The sequence below is a fragment of the Ochotona princeps genome, chromosome 8 (assembly GCF_030435755.1).
Source record: "Ochotona princeps isolate mOchPri1 chromosome 8, mOchPri1.hap1, whole genome shotgun sequence".
NCBI classification, from domain to species: Eukaryota; Metazoa; Chordata; class Mammalia; order Lagomorpha; family Ochotonidae; genus Ochotona; species Ochotona princeps.
The window spans coordinates 39,795,832-39,808,642 of record NC_080839.1 but is presented as its reverse complement, the minus strand read 5'-3'; the positions used below and the strand labels follow the sequence as shown (position 1 = coordinate 39,808,642).

At 44.8% G+C, this 12,811-nt stretch overlaps 1 protein-coding gene across 1 annotated transcript in view; it reads left to right on the top strand.

Moving 5' to 3' along the window:
* SERTAD2 (SERTA domain containing 2) overlaps nt 1-12,811 on the top strand; it is a 204,826-nt gene that overhangs the window by 78,445 nt on the left and 113,570 nt on the right. The gene's annotated exons all lie outside the window — the stretch shown is intronic.

Below are 12,811 nucleotides of genomic sequence, written 5' to 3'. Positions count from 1 at the left end.
GTCCACTGGGGTCCCATATGGGCACCGGTTCTAATCCCGGCGGTTCCACTTCCCATCCAGTTCCCTGCTTGTGGCCTGGGAAAGCAGTCGAGGACGACCCAAAGCCTTGGGACCCTGCACCGCATGGGAGACCTGCAGGAAGAGATTCCAGGTTTCCGGCTTCGGATTGGCGCAGCACCGGCCATTGCGGCCACTTGGGGAGTGAATCATCGGACAGAAGATCTTCCTCTCTGTCTCTCCTCCTCTCTGTATATCTGACTTTGTAATAAAAATAAATAAATCTTTAAAAAAAAAGAAGAGAAAAAAAGATAAGTATAATCTGAAGCAAATTGAAATGCATCCCTAGTTTTCTCCTAACATACATTTACCACAAGCTTTTTGAAGACCTCTTGTCATACTTGAGTTGTCTGGAACAAGAGGCAAGTGTGGGATTAACAAAGACTCTAGGGTTCAGCACACTCAGTTTTGGTGGACCTCCATAGGCCCAGATTGTGTTTCTCAGGAACAGCCTTTAAAAACTTAGCTCACCTTTCTTAATCCCCAAATTCACATAATCCCCCTGCACTGTTATATACGCTTTTCAAGCAGGACCCTGGCGCTCCTCTGAAGATGTGTTGTGAGAAGACAGTGAGGTAGTAAGGGAAGCCCTTCCTGCCCGCATAGGCCTTCCTGCTCAGGGAGAGGCTAAGCCAGGACTGCCTCCCAAAGTCACCCTGCTGGGTAGCTGAGGCCATGTGGCAGTACTGCTTGGCATGAGGATTCATCCCATAGTTCCATAACCTAAATGTCTTTGCTTTCTTTTGCCTTTATCAGATAGTCTAAGATAATTTTCTTTTAATAACCTGAGAAAAGTTCATAGATGTAGAAAGCACATAGAAATACTTGAAGAAAAATGCTATATGATAAATTCAAGGTGCCACTGCAGTGATCACTGTTAATTACCAACCAATACAAAGCCATTTCAACTATCATCATCATCTTATATTTTGCACATATTTCCCACAGTGAAATAACAAACTTAAGCTAGTTCTATGGGCTAGCTCTGCTGTGTCTCTCCCCCAGGTTCTCCCATTCTGTTATAAATGATCCTTGATTTTAGTTGGAATAACTTTACACTGAGCTAAAATAGTTGTTGTTCTTACAGCTGAGGTAACTATACTGTCACTGTTCTGGCTTCGAGATATAGGTAGAAGTCCCTAGGGATGATTCTATTTCTTGAATAAAAAGGCAAAACCTCACAAAGACAGTACTTTTCTCTTTACTCTTACCCACAATGTGAATGAAAAGCCTGGTGGTAGCATCCTGCTTAGAACCCTGAGTACTGTCATGTCATGCTGGCAGGTAGGTCTCTTCCAGTTGCCTTTGTAGCCCTGCATTGCCCAACCCCAGACTTCCAACTTTATGAGGAAAATTAAAATAAACTCTGTATCACTTAAACCAACATTTGTCTTTTTTCACAGCCAAATGTAAATTCCGATTCAACATTCAAATCCCAAAGCCGATCAGCCTGGGTCCGGTGTTTATCGGAGCAGCTCCAGGACGAAGGCTTGAGATCTGGGGATTCAGCTGCACAGGGACAGAAAGGCCACTCCTGGCAGAGAGATGAGTACTTCTCCAAATGAGGCTTACAGGCCCCTGTGTTTTTTGTGTACATTCTCTGGGGGTTCACTTACCAAAATTAGTGGTCTTTTTCTTTCCAAGTGAACGAAGGTAGGTAGCCCAGTGAATAGCAATGAGTGTAGGAAAGGGCACCCAGGTTGCTAATGTTGCTAGTATTTCAAGGCCACTGAAGGAAATCATGGGTCTTTCCCTGTGATTTAGGTTTCCCCAACAGAATATAATTAAGGCAAGGGGCAGGGGGAGGGAACCACAGCCAACATGCAACCCAGAGTTCACAACTCCTTAGCTACTTGCCTGACAAAGCAAGAAAGTGGAGTTTACTTTATATAACTTGTGAGAGAGGCATATCTTGCATGTTAGATGAAGAGATTGATCTAATGAGAGTGCTTTTTGTTTTTCTTGTACTCCAGTCTGACTGTAATGCCTTAAATGAGTGGCGCTCCACCTAGTCTCCAGCATACCTTAATGTGTGTCCCACCACCTTATGCAACTGTCATCACAGCTGGCAGCACTAACTGGGCCTGCTGGGGATGAGCAAGAGAACTCCCTTTCCAACACCATCCACCACCAGCCCAGTACTGAACCTGAACATGTGCACCTAAGTTATCACTCATAGCAGAAATAGCTGCCTCTGTCTATCATCTTCAGAGGCTGAGCTAGCTTTAAGATTTCTTTATTTGAAAGGCAGCATGAGGGACAGAGATCTTTCATTCGCTGGTTCACTCCTCAAATGACCACAGCGGCCAGGCTGGGAGCCAAGGACTCTTCACCTGGGTCTCTTATGTGAGTGACAGGGAGTTAAGCACACGGGCCATCTTCCACAGTTTTCTAGGCATCTGAGCAGGACTTAACACCAGCACAAAGAAGCCTCACCTGCTGAGCCACAGCACCAACTCCTGTACTGATTCTTTACCTAAGATGTCTCATTTAATCCTCACAGGAACACTGTGTTTCAGGGCCTGGTTCTGTCCTCTTTTTACAGAGGAAGAACCCTAGGTAGCTTAAACTAGTTGCCCTAAGTTATAAAATCAACACGTGGTCAAGCTACAAGTTGAGACCCTGTCTGTCCAGGATATCCAGATTCCAAAATCACTGATCCTTGGCGTATTAGAAAATGTTGTGTATATGGGCCCAGTGTGGCAACCTAGTGGCTAAAGTCCTCACCTTGCATGTGCCAGGATCCCATATGGGTGTCAGTTCAAGTCACTACTCCCCATGTATTTCCCTGCCTGTGGTCTGGGAAAGCAGTCAAGGACAGCCCAAGGCCTTGGGACCCTGCACCCATGTGGGAGACCTGGAAGAAGCTCCAGGCTCCTGGCTTCACATCAGCTCATCTCCAGCCATTGTGGCCACTTGGGGTGTGAACCAACAGATGGAAGACCATTTTTTTTGTCTTTCCTCCTCTCTGTAAATCTGACTTTCCAATAAAAATGAATAAATCTTAAAAATAGGGAGGAAAGAAAACATTGAGTATAGTTTGCTAAGTTACATGTTCACTGGTCTCAAAACTGCTCTATGTTTTACATTTAGTTTCTCAGCAAAAGAATCAAAATATGGTGTGAGTGGCCACACTCACAGTGAAGACTTGGTTACTGCTAGTGCAGAAAGGATGGCTTCAATCTGAAGGTGCCATTATGGCATCCTTTTCTACCTCCTTGGGTCTCATGTGCTACAGCAGGTGGAGGGTGGATCTGAGATGGGTTCCCCGGCCCAGCTGGAGCTGTGCGCATGCGTGTGGGGGCCAGCCTGGAGAGTGCTGTTCAGCGTCGGCCAGGCCCTTAGCGAGCTGCCTGGCTGCGGCTGCCGCCGATGAATCATGGCCTTTTAGGCTCTGCGTGTGTCAGCACATGTGTGGGTTGAAATAGCACGGAAGCATTGTAGTAGTCTTCTAGAAATAGAAAGAAAGGTAAAAGAAACCACTGGACTATTTGCCGTATTTCACGTAGCAGCCAAAGGTTTGTGAAACCTGTACATTTGGAGCATTTGGTCTTTAGAGCTAATGCTTTTGTTTACTAGCAACAGACCAAGTTGCCTTTTCTCTTGAAGTGCTTGAGATTCAGTCATAAAATTTCACTCTAAGTTGTAGCTGTTTATAGAAATAGAGCCAGTGTGTGGGCTAGGGAAAAAGAAAAGGGAAGGAAAAAGCCAGGATAGCTGTATGTTAAAAGCTACATGGAAGTTTTTCTGATTCTTGCTGCTTGATAGGTAAGTAGGTAGATAGTCACACTTAAAGATCCATCTGAGCATGTTGCTAGAAATAGGGTTTGACAGAGAGTGGCCACTAGATCATTGGCTAAGGTAATAATGACAACGTGAATTTAAAAAATGAAAACCAGATCTAGAAACAGAAGATCTGGATCCCAGTCTGTTCTGTGTCGGTTCAGACAGCCAAGGGTCAAACAGTAGTCGCTGTGAGGCAATGGTGGCAGTGCTTTACACTCCGCATGCCATGCAGTTGCACAAAGCAATTAGCCAAGTCTGAAGGTGAGGTGCTGTGATCCTGTTCTCCCCATTCAGCAGACAGACCCATCTGTCACCATCCTCTGTCCACGCAGGTGACAGTGTCAATTGTACTCTCCCAAACAATACAGATTATATTTTAGCAACACAGATTTATAGAACTTTTATGATGTGTATAAGGGCTTCCTTCACATCAGCAAAACTTACTTGTGGATTTATAGCAGCCATAGTTTTTACAGTGACTTACCATTTTTACAGCATGCCAGAATCCCATACATGTGAATTATAATAGAAACCTGAAATCCCCAGGTATGTTTCATGTAAGCTTTTTATAACATTTTTGTGGTTGTTACATTATTATTACTACATTGTTTCCACAGAGAGCATTGAGTATAAGGATGTCTTTACATGATCCAGGATCACTTAGATTGCTATGGTGTTCTGTTAAAATACAAAGTCCTTTAGTATGAAGAATATGGTTCTGTTTGTCATTATTTTAGATGATAAATAGTTTTTTGAAAATTCTTGTATTAGCATTTCAAAAATTATTTTTTAATTTACCTGAGAGACAGAGATCTCCCAAGTAGTAGTATGTTCCTCAAGTGCCCAGAAGAACTAAGCCTGGGTCAAGCCAAAACCAGGAGGTGGGTACTCAATTTAGGACTCCCAAGGGGTGGCAAGAACCTTGTCACTTGAACCTTCACTTCCACCTCCCATGGTTTGTATTAGCAGGAAGATGGAGTTAAGAATCTGAAGCAGGTATCAAACCCAGGTACTGCCTTTGGGACTCAGGAGTCCTTAATCAGCATCTTAAAGCCTAGATTGAGTTTTTATGACCAGTAAGGGGTTTGTTAAGATGTTTTTGCCTGTAGATTACAGAAAAGCCAACAAGCCAACAATCAGTGGCTTAAGATGGTGAATCTCAATGTCTCCTCTCCCAGGTAGCTGGATGGGAAGCGGGACTGACAGGATTAGACCCTGCACCCATATGGGATCCTGGTGTGTGCAAGGTGAGGACTTTAGCTGCTAGACTACTGCACCAGGTCCTCAATTCTATTTGTTTTCCAAAATTTATTTATTGGAGAGGCAGATTTGCAGAGAGGAGATTAGAGAGAAAGATCTTGCGTCCACTGGTTTGCTCTCCAAGTGGCAGCAATGGCTGGAGCTGAACCAATCTGAAGCCAGGAGCTTCCTTCAGGTCTCCCATGTGGATGCAGGGTTCCAAGGCCTTGGGGCGTCCTCAACTGCTTTCCCAGGCCACAAGCAGGGAGCTGGGTGGAAAGTAGAGCAGCTGGGATGCAAACTGCTGCCCACATGAGATCCTGATGCATGCAAGATGAAGATTTAACCACTAGGTTACCATGCAGGTCCCTCCATTATATTTTGAAAGTTCTTGTGTACCTCTAAGATGATTTATTTATCTGTAATTTCTTTTAGTTCTCTTATGTTTGCCGGAGTCCAGCTTCAGGCGAGTTCGGTACTCAAAAAGGGTGTGTGGAGTAGGCATAGAAAAGAAATGGACCGGGCCCGGCAGCGTGGCCTAGAGGCTAAGGTCCTCGCCTTAAAAGCCCCGGGATCCCATATGGGCGCCGGTTCTAATCCTGGCAGCTCCACTTCCCATCCAGCTCCCTGCTTGTGGCCTGGGAAAGCAGCTGAGAATGGCCCAATGCATTGGGACCCTGCACCCACGTGGGAGACCCGGAAGAGGTTCCAGGTTCCCAGCATCGGGATCGGCGCGCACCGGCCCGTTGCGGCTCACTTGGGGAGTGAAACATCAGATGGAAGATCTTCCTCTCTGTCTCTCCTGCTCTCTGTGTATATCTGGCTTAATAAAATGAATAAATCTTTAAAAAAAGAAAAAAAAAAGAAAAGAAATGGACCACTACAATTTCATGATCATAATGAACAATGCAAGAAATGCTGTCCCCTTTATTTATACAGAAGCAGTCACAAGGGCTGGCACAGACTTTTTATGTCATGGTCAAGTGGGTGTTTCCAAGGATAATTTTGCCCTTTGTTTCACCTTAAAGCTCTCAGTAGAAGTTCTCAATAGACGGTGCATATCAATCAGTAACACATTCCTACTACAATGCTCATTCTACAACTTAATCTTGAGTCAGTTAAGGAAGGAAATGCATTGCAAAAAAAAGGGGGGGGGACCTAAAAACCAAGGAGGGTCAAATGGGGGCAGCAGAGACAGAGACAGCACGAATAATAAAAGGCCTGATAGTAAAAAACCAACCCTGCAGCAGCAAACAATGCATGAATGGATTACAGAATTCTTCTGCAGGGTGGTCCAGTGTCCATGCAAAGGAAGGTGGAGCTGCCTTCAGGTCATTTGTAGAGACATCCACAGGGCCCTGCCATGCAGTGGGAAATTCCTTGGGGCCCAGCCTGCGATGGAACAGTTCTCCACATATCTTTGTGTCCTCCACACCCACTGCACCGACCCCAGCATATGTTTATGTTTTTTAAAATGTCCTATAGTTAATCTCTGTTTTGTCATATTGTGTGAATGAAGATTCTGATGTGCATTCTCTATCTCCAAAGAGTAACCAGTTGCATACAACTCCTTCCTCACTTACAGGAAAACTATCTTTGTCCCAAGGTTTACTTCAAGTTTTCTTTTTTTTTTTTTAAAGATTTGTTCATGTTATTACAGCCAGATATACACAGAGGAGGAGAGACAGAGAGGAAGATCTTCCATCCGATGATTCACTCCCCAAGTGAGCCGCAATGGGCCAGTGCGCGCCTGTCCAAAGCCGGGAACCTGGAACCTCTTCCGGGTCTCCCACGCGGGTGCAGGGTCCCAATGCATTGGGCCATTCTCAACTGCTTTCCCAGGCCACAAGCAGGGAGCTGGATGGGAAGTGGAGCTGCCGGGATTAGAACCGGCGCCCATATGGGATCCCGGGACTTTTAAGGCGAGGACTTTAGCCGCTAGGCCACGCTGCCGGGCCCACTTCAAGTTTTCAATTCAGATTCATTTAAATGTTTATTTTGCCAGAATCTGGCTCATTTATGTATAGCTTCTTAGTATATTTTATAATCTCCTTTGGAGATTAATTTTTTCATTCATTGGTTATTCTAAATAAATTCCTGCTTGTGGCCTGGGAAGGCAGTAGAGGACGGCTCAAAGCCTTGGGACCCTGCATCTGCGTGGGAGACCTGGAGGAAGCTTCTTGCTCCTGGTTTCAGATTGGCTTAACTCTGGGGTTGTGGTGTAGGAGGACATTGTGACCCTAGAAGGTCAGTGAGCACAGGATTACAGTTGATTGGACAATATTTGTATGATAAACAACTGAATGGGTGCCTTTTGTGTGACTGATTGGATATCCTTTGCATGAGAACAACCGAATGACTACCTTTTGTATACCTGATGGGATATCATTTGTATAAGAACAGTTGAGTGGAAAGTTTGTGTATGAGAATACTTGGTGGAATATACAAGACAAAAGGACTTCCAAACAAAAGCATAGAAACAGTTGATGGGTTTGTTGATAAGCTAAATACCTCCACCCTAATCCTATATGACCCTCAGGGTATAGTCTGTTGCACCTAATAAATTTCGGCTATTGTTCATTAGTCAGTAGTCCATGTATGTTATTATCGGCTCCATGAACCAAGTCCATCACTGCAGGACAGCGACATTGTGGTAGCTTGGAGATTGAGCCAGCAGATGCAAGATCTTTTTCTCTGTCTCTCCTTCTCTCTGTAAATCTGCCTTTCTAATAAAATAAATAAATTTCAAAAAAAAAAAAAAAAAGGAAATAGGGAAACACTTGATGGTACTAGTGAACATGAAAGGGGATAAATACCTGGTTCTGCAGTTAGGATGCTGTTTGGGATGGCTGGATCCATCTTTGTGCCTGGGTTCAGAATCCTGGCTCCTCTCTTCCAGCTTCCTCTGATACACACACTTGGGACGCAGTGTGTGATGGCTTTAAGTGGTTGGGTCCCTGACATCATGGGAGTCTCATGTTGAATTCTTTTTTGTTTGTTTGTTTTATTAGTGATGATGTTTACATAGTTGATCAGGGTGGGAAGGATCGAGGATCAGGGGATAGTGGGTGAGATCCTTGTTCACACTTTTTCTTCTTCCCGTATATGGGGCAGAGGGGCATACAAGAAGAGAAACCATGCCCAGCCTCCCAACTGCCGCATTACCCAGCAGATTAGGGAACTGCCACCTGATGTCATCCCAAGTTCCCTATTGTAGAGCATTTTCTGAGGGCTCTGTTCATGTGTTTTTGGTAGTTCTGAGATGCTGCTGATATTGCTGTTCCACGGATGAGGAAATCTTTCCAAGGTCGATTGTCTGTCCTAGTCCGCCTCTGAGTCTCCATTGGCCCAGAAATTTGCTGTCAAGTTTCACTGGGGTAGTTGATCAATTTGTTCTGCCCTCCATCCTCAGCAAACCAATGAGTGCTGCGGCCCAGCCCAGCTCTGCCCAACACATGCGTGGTCCTCATGTACCACAGGGGAAGCCTGCAGCCCAGTCAGAGACCTCTAGTAACCCCCACTGGGTCAGCCCCCAACCCCCAGCTCTGGTTCCTGTACCTGCCAGCATGTGCAGTGGACCGGTCCAGTCTGCCCCACATCCCATTGAGATCTCATATACATCATTGGGTATTGAAGCCCAATTCAACCCAACTGACTCCACCCTCCAGCCCACACTTATGCCAGCGGGTACCAATGCCTGTCCAGCCAGGCCTGTCCCCACTCCTGATTCCCATGCTCTCCAGTTTCAGTTGCAGTCCATCAGAGAGGAGCCCACAACCCCTCAACTGGACCCACTCCCTGCCCCAGATCTCACACTGTCCAGATGGTTTTGCAGTCTAGCTTGACAGGGCTTGTCCCCAGTCCCAGCACTTCCCAGCTGTTGCTGCAGCAAAGCCCAACCTGCCTGCCCTTATTCTGACTCATGCCTGTACCAGTGGATACAGTCGACTACCCCAAGCCTACCTCTCTCTCTAATCAGGTTCATATGTAGCCAGCCTGGTTTGCCCCCAGTTCCAGCTCTCATACTTGCCAGTATTTGTGGTGGCCCAGCTTTGGAGTCCCCAATACTCCCTTACCAGGCTCAATTCCCTGTCCCAGACTTGTGTATGGTAGTGGGTGCTGCGGCCCAGTGTGGCATGGCCTGTGTCACCTTGGCATTTGCTGAAGGGTACCATGGCCTGGTCTGGCCCAGTCTGCCCCCATTCCAGCTTGCACTGATTGGAGCTGCCCCCAGTCCCAGTCCTAATGTGAACTGGCTGGTAATGCGACCAGACCAAGCCTATCCTGCATTCCATCCTGGTTCTCAGATCTGCCAGAGGGTGTAAAGAACTGGCCCAATCAGATTGGGCTCTTGGCTCCTGACTTCTGTCTGTTATTGTGGGTACTTGGAAACAGAGGAGTAGATGAAAAATACCTCTCTGCCTGTATCTTTGCCTTTTATATAAAATAGTAAATAAGGTCTTAAAAATTTTTTCCCGTGGAAAATGTTTATTTTGGTATAATTTAAATATTTAAGTATAGGCATTTGATATAATGATTGGTGCTTCTTTGGGATGTGAGCATCCCATTTTAATGTTCTAGGCTTCAAATCCTGGCTCTGATCCCAGTTCCAGCTTGTTACTGATTTGCACCCAGCCAGGCAGCAGGTGGTGATTCAAATACTTGGTTCCCTGATACCCATGTGAGATACCCAGATTGAGTTCCCAATTCCTGGCCTATGAAGGAATTGGGAAGTGAACCAGCTATTGAAAAATACCCCAACCCTGTCTCTCTCTACCTCTCTATCTCCCAAATAAAATGAAAATAAATTAATGAAAAAATTCTAAAGGAAAAAAATGTGCCAGGACAATAGCATAAACCAGAAATGACCCTGGTGGACTGGCCTGTTTGAGCTACGTGTATAAAAAGATCAGATCTGAAGCTCAGAATGTGGATTGTAGTTAATGGTCTGTGAGGCGTTAGTATGTAGAGACTCTGAATGTGGGTGTGATTACCCAAGGAGAAATTGATAGGAGAAAAGAGAGAAAAGGAGCCAAGACAAAACCCTCAGAAATGCTTCATTTTTTGTATAGTGATTGTCAGTTTGGAGATCTTTCTTGAGGACACTCATGTTCTGAAATTCCATAAAGCTTCAGGTATCCTAAGCAACTCTCTGGATCCAAGCTTCAGCCGCAGGTGATATTTTTTTTAAAGTCTAGAAGTACAGGTATGTAGGGAGAGTAGAAGGGGAGGGACAAACAAACAAAAAAAATCCAGAAGTAGTCAGAAAAGAACCAGAAATATGTATTTTAGGCTGTAAGAAATAATTGAAAGTGGTCAGCTGTGTCAAATGCTATAAAGACCCTAACTCTAAGCAGTGTGAGGAACTTAAATGTGTGCACTGGCCATGACATTTAGGGGGCATTGTTCCTCTTTTCCACGGTGCCCAGTGTAGTTGCCCTGCAGTAGGCAGAGGAAACAGGAGAAGGAAAGAAGTTGTAAATGGTAAAGAGACAGGAGTGTGAAGGTGGGGTCTGTCACTGATTGACTACCGGAAGGAGCCAATAGAGAGCCAAAGTTGGATGTACATTTGGGAAAGGAAAGAAATACCAGTGGACCATCATCTGTTTCTCTGCTCACCTTCCTTGCCAGGAGTACCTAGGATGTGGTAGGACTCTAGCTGTGCCAATGGAAGTCAGTTTGATTTCAAACCCCCCACTAAATGACTTGAGATCTAAATATTTCTCTTTTTCTTTTCTTTCTCTGTCTCTCTTTCTTCCTTCCTTTTGCTGAAAGGTCAGATTTACAAAGAGAAGGAGAGACAGAAAATTCCCATCTACTGGTTCACTACCCAAATGGCCACAGTGGCCGGAGCTGAGCCAATCTGAACCAATCTGAACCAGGAGCCAAGAGCTTCTCCCATATGCATATAGAGTCCCCAGGCTTTGGGCCATTCTCTGCTACTTTCTTAAACCACCAGCAGGGAGCTGGATGAGAAGTGAAGCAGCTGGGATACGAACTGGCACCCACATGGGATCCTGGCGCTTGCAAGGAGAGGATTTAGCCACTGATCTATCATGCCAGGCTCTCTCTCTCTTTTTCTAAAAATTCAATGGAAGCCTTTGAAGAGAAAACACATTTGCCTTCTAATCACTTTGATTTGTTGAAATATCAGTGGAAATGGCATTTTAATAATATGCATCCTTGATGACAGTTTTAGAAACATTCTGCAGGTGAACATTCTCCTTTAGAATGTGAGTGCGTTTACATGGCATCACATGTAGGTAGATGGAAAAGTTCGTTTTTAAATCAGAATTGTGTTTTCTCTTGAGAAACTCTATTAAGAAAAATGTTAAAATAGAAACTTCCGTCTTCTGAGCTGCAATGTCATATTAAGACGTCAAGTTGTGCTGCTAACGTCCTCCGAAGGGAAGGACAGCAAGGACACCAGCGAAGGAAAAGGCCCCCAGTTGCTCTGAAGAGTCAAGATCTCGGTCTTCATGTGCTTGGAACAAAAGGCCGTTGTGAGCTGTGTACAGAGTTGGTGAGAGTTTGTATTCTGCCCCGTTTTTCTGTGGGAGTTATTTCCTGTTGTTGACTAGAGTTCTTTATTTAGAACCACCTAGCTTCAGATTGCCTGCTAGCTCGCAGAGACATGTCTACTTAACACAGGCCAATTTCCAGACAATCTCTTTGGAAAAAAGATGTCACACTAAGCAGGCGCTGAGGCACCATCACGTTCCAGAATCAAGACGCCCATAAACAACAGACAAGAAGAAAAGAACTCCAGTGTGTAGCGGTTGGTGTGTACCTGAACACCAAGTGAAAGATACTTCTTGGGGAAAGTTTCTCTATTTTTTGTTTTCTTTTTAAGAAATGGCAAGGTGTCAGTTTTTAGTGTTCAGTGAGTTCTCAGGCACTTACTGGAAGGAAGTCATCAGAAGCTTCCCATGTTTGGTGAGAATGCATTAATCCTTTAACCCATGATAGAAATTAGCCTAGCATGTGAATTATCCCAAAACACAAGCTTGAACCTAGTAACTCCTTTATTCTTGCCTTGTCCAATCAACTCTAAGATTCCTTATCAAAAGAAGGGTAATGTATCTAAGTAAGAAGAATCAGTTCTGGGCCCGGCGTGATATAGTGGTGGTTAAGGTCCTCACCTTGAGCACGCTGGGATCCCATAGGGCCACCGGTTCTAATCCCAGCACCTCCTCTTCCCATCCAGCTCCCTGCTTGTGACCTGGGAAAGCAGTCGAGGACAGCCCGAAGCCTTGGGACCCTGCACCCGCGTGGGAGACCTGGAAGAGGTTCCTGGCTCCTGGCTTCGGATTGGTGCAGTACTAGTCATTGTGGTCCCTTGGGGAGTGAATCATCAGATGGAAGATCTTCCTCTCTGTCTCTCCTCCTCTCTGTACATCTGCCTTTCCAATAAAAATAAATAAATCTTTTAAAAAATATATTCAAAAAAAGAAGTAGTTCTTCATTACTGAAAGCACAGGAAGTAAATGCATGCTTGAAATACCAATATTGTCCAATATTTGCTAACAGATACTAGAACTTCTAAGGGGGGAAAAAAAAAACAGGAAGTTTTAATGCTTTGGATCCCTAAAAAAGAAAGAAAAGGAACTACATTTCTTCAGCCTAATACATTCTGAAGCAATAAGTTGACCTAGTTTATTATATGTTTATTTACCTTTGGTGCTTTTATAGTTAAGCCTTCTAGATACACATGAGGCCACCAGGGCAT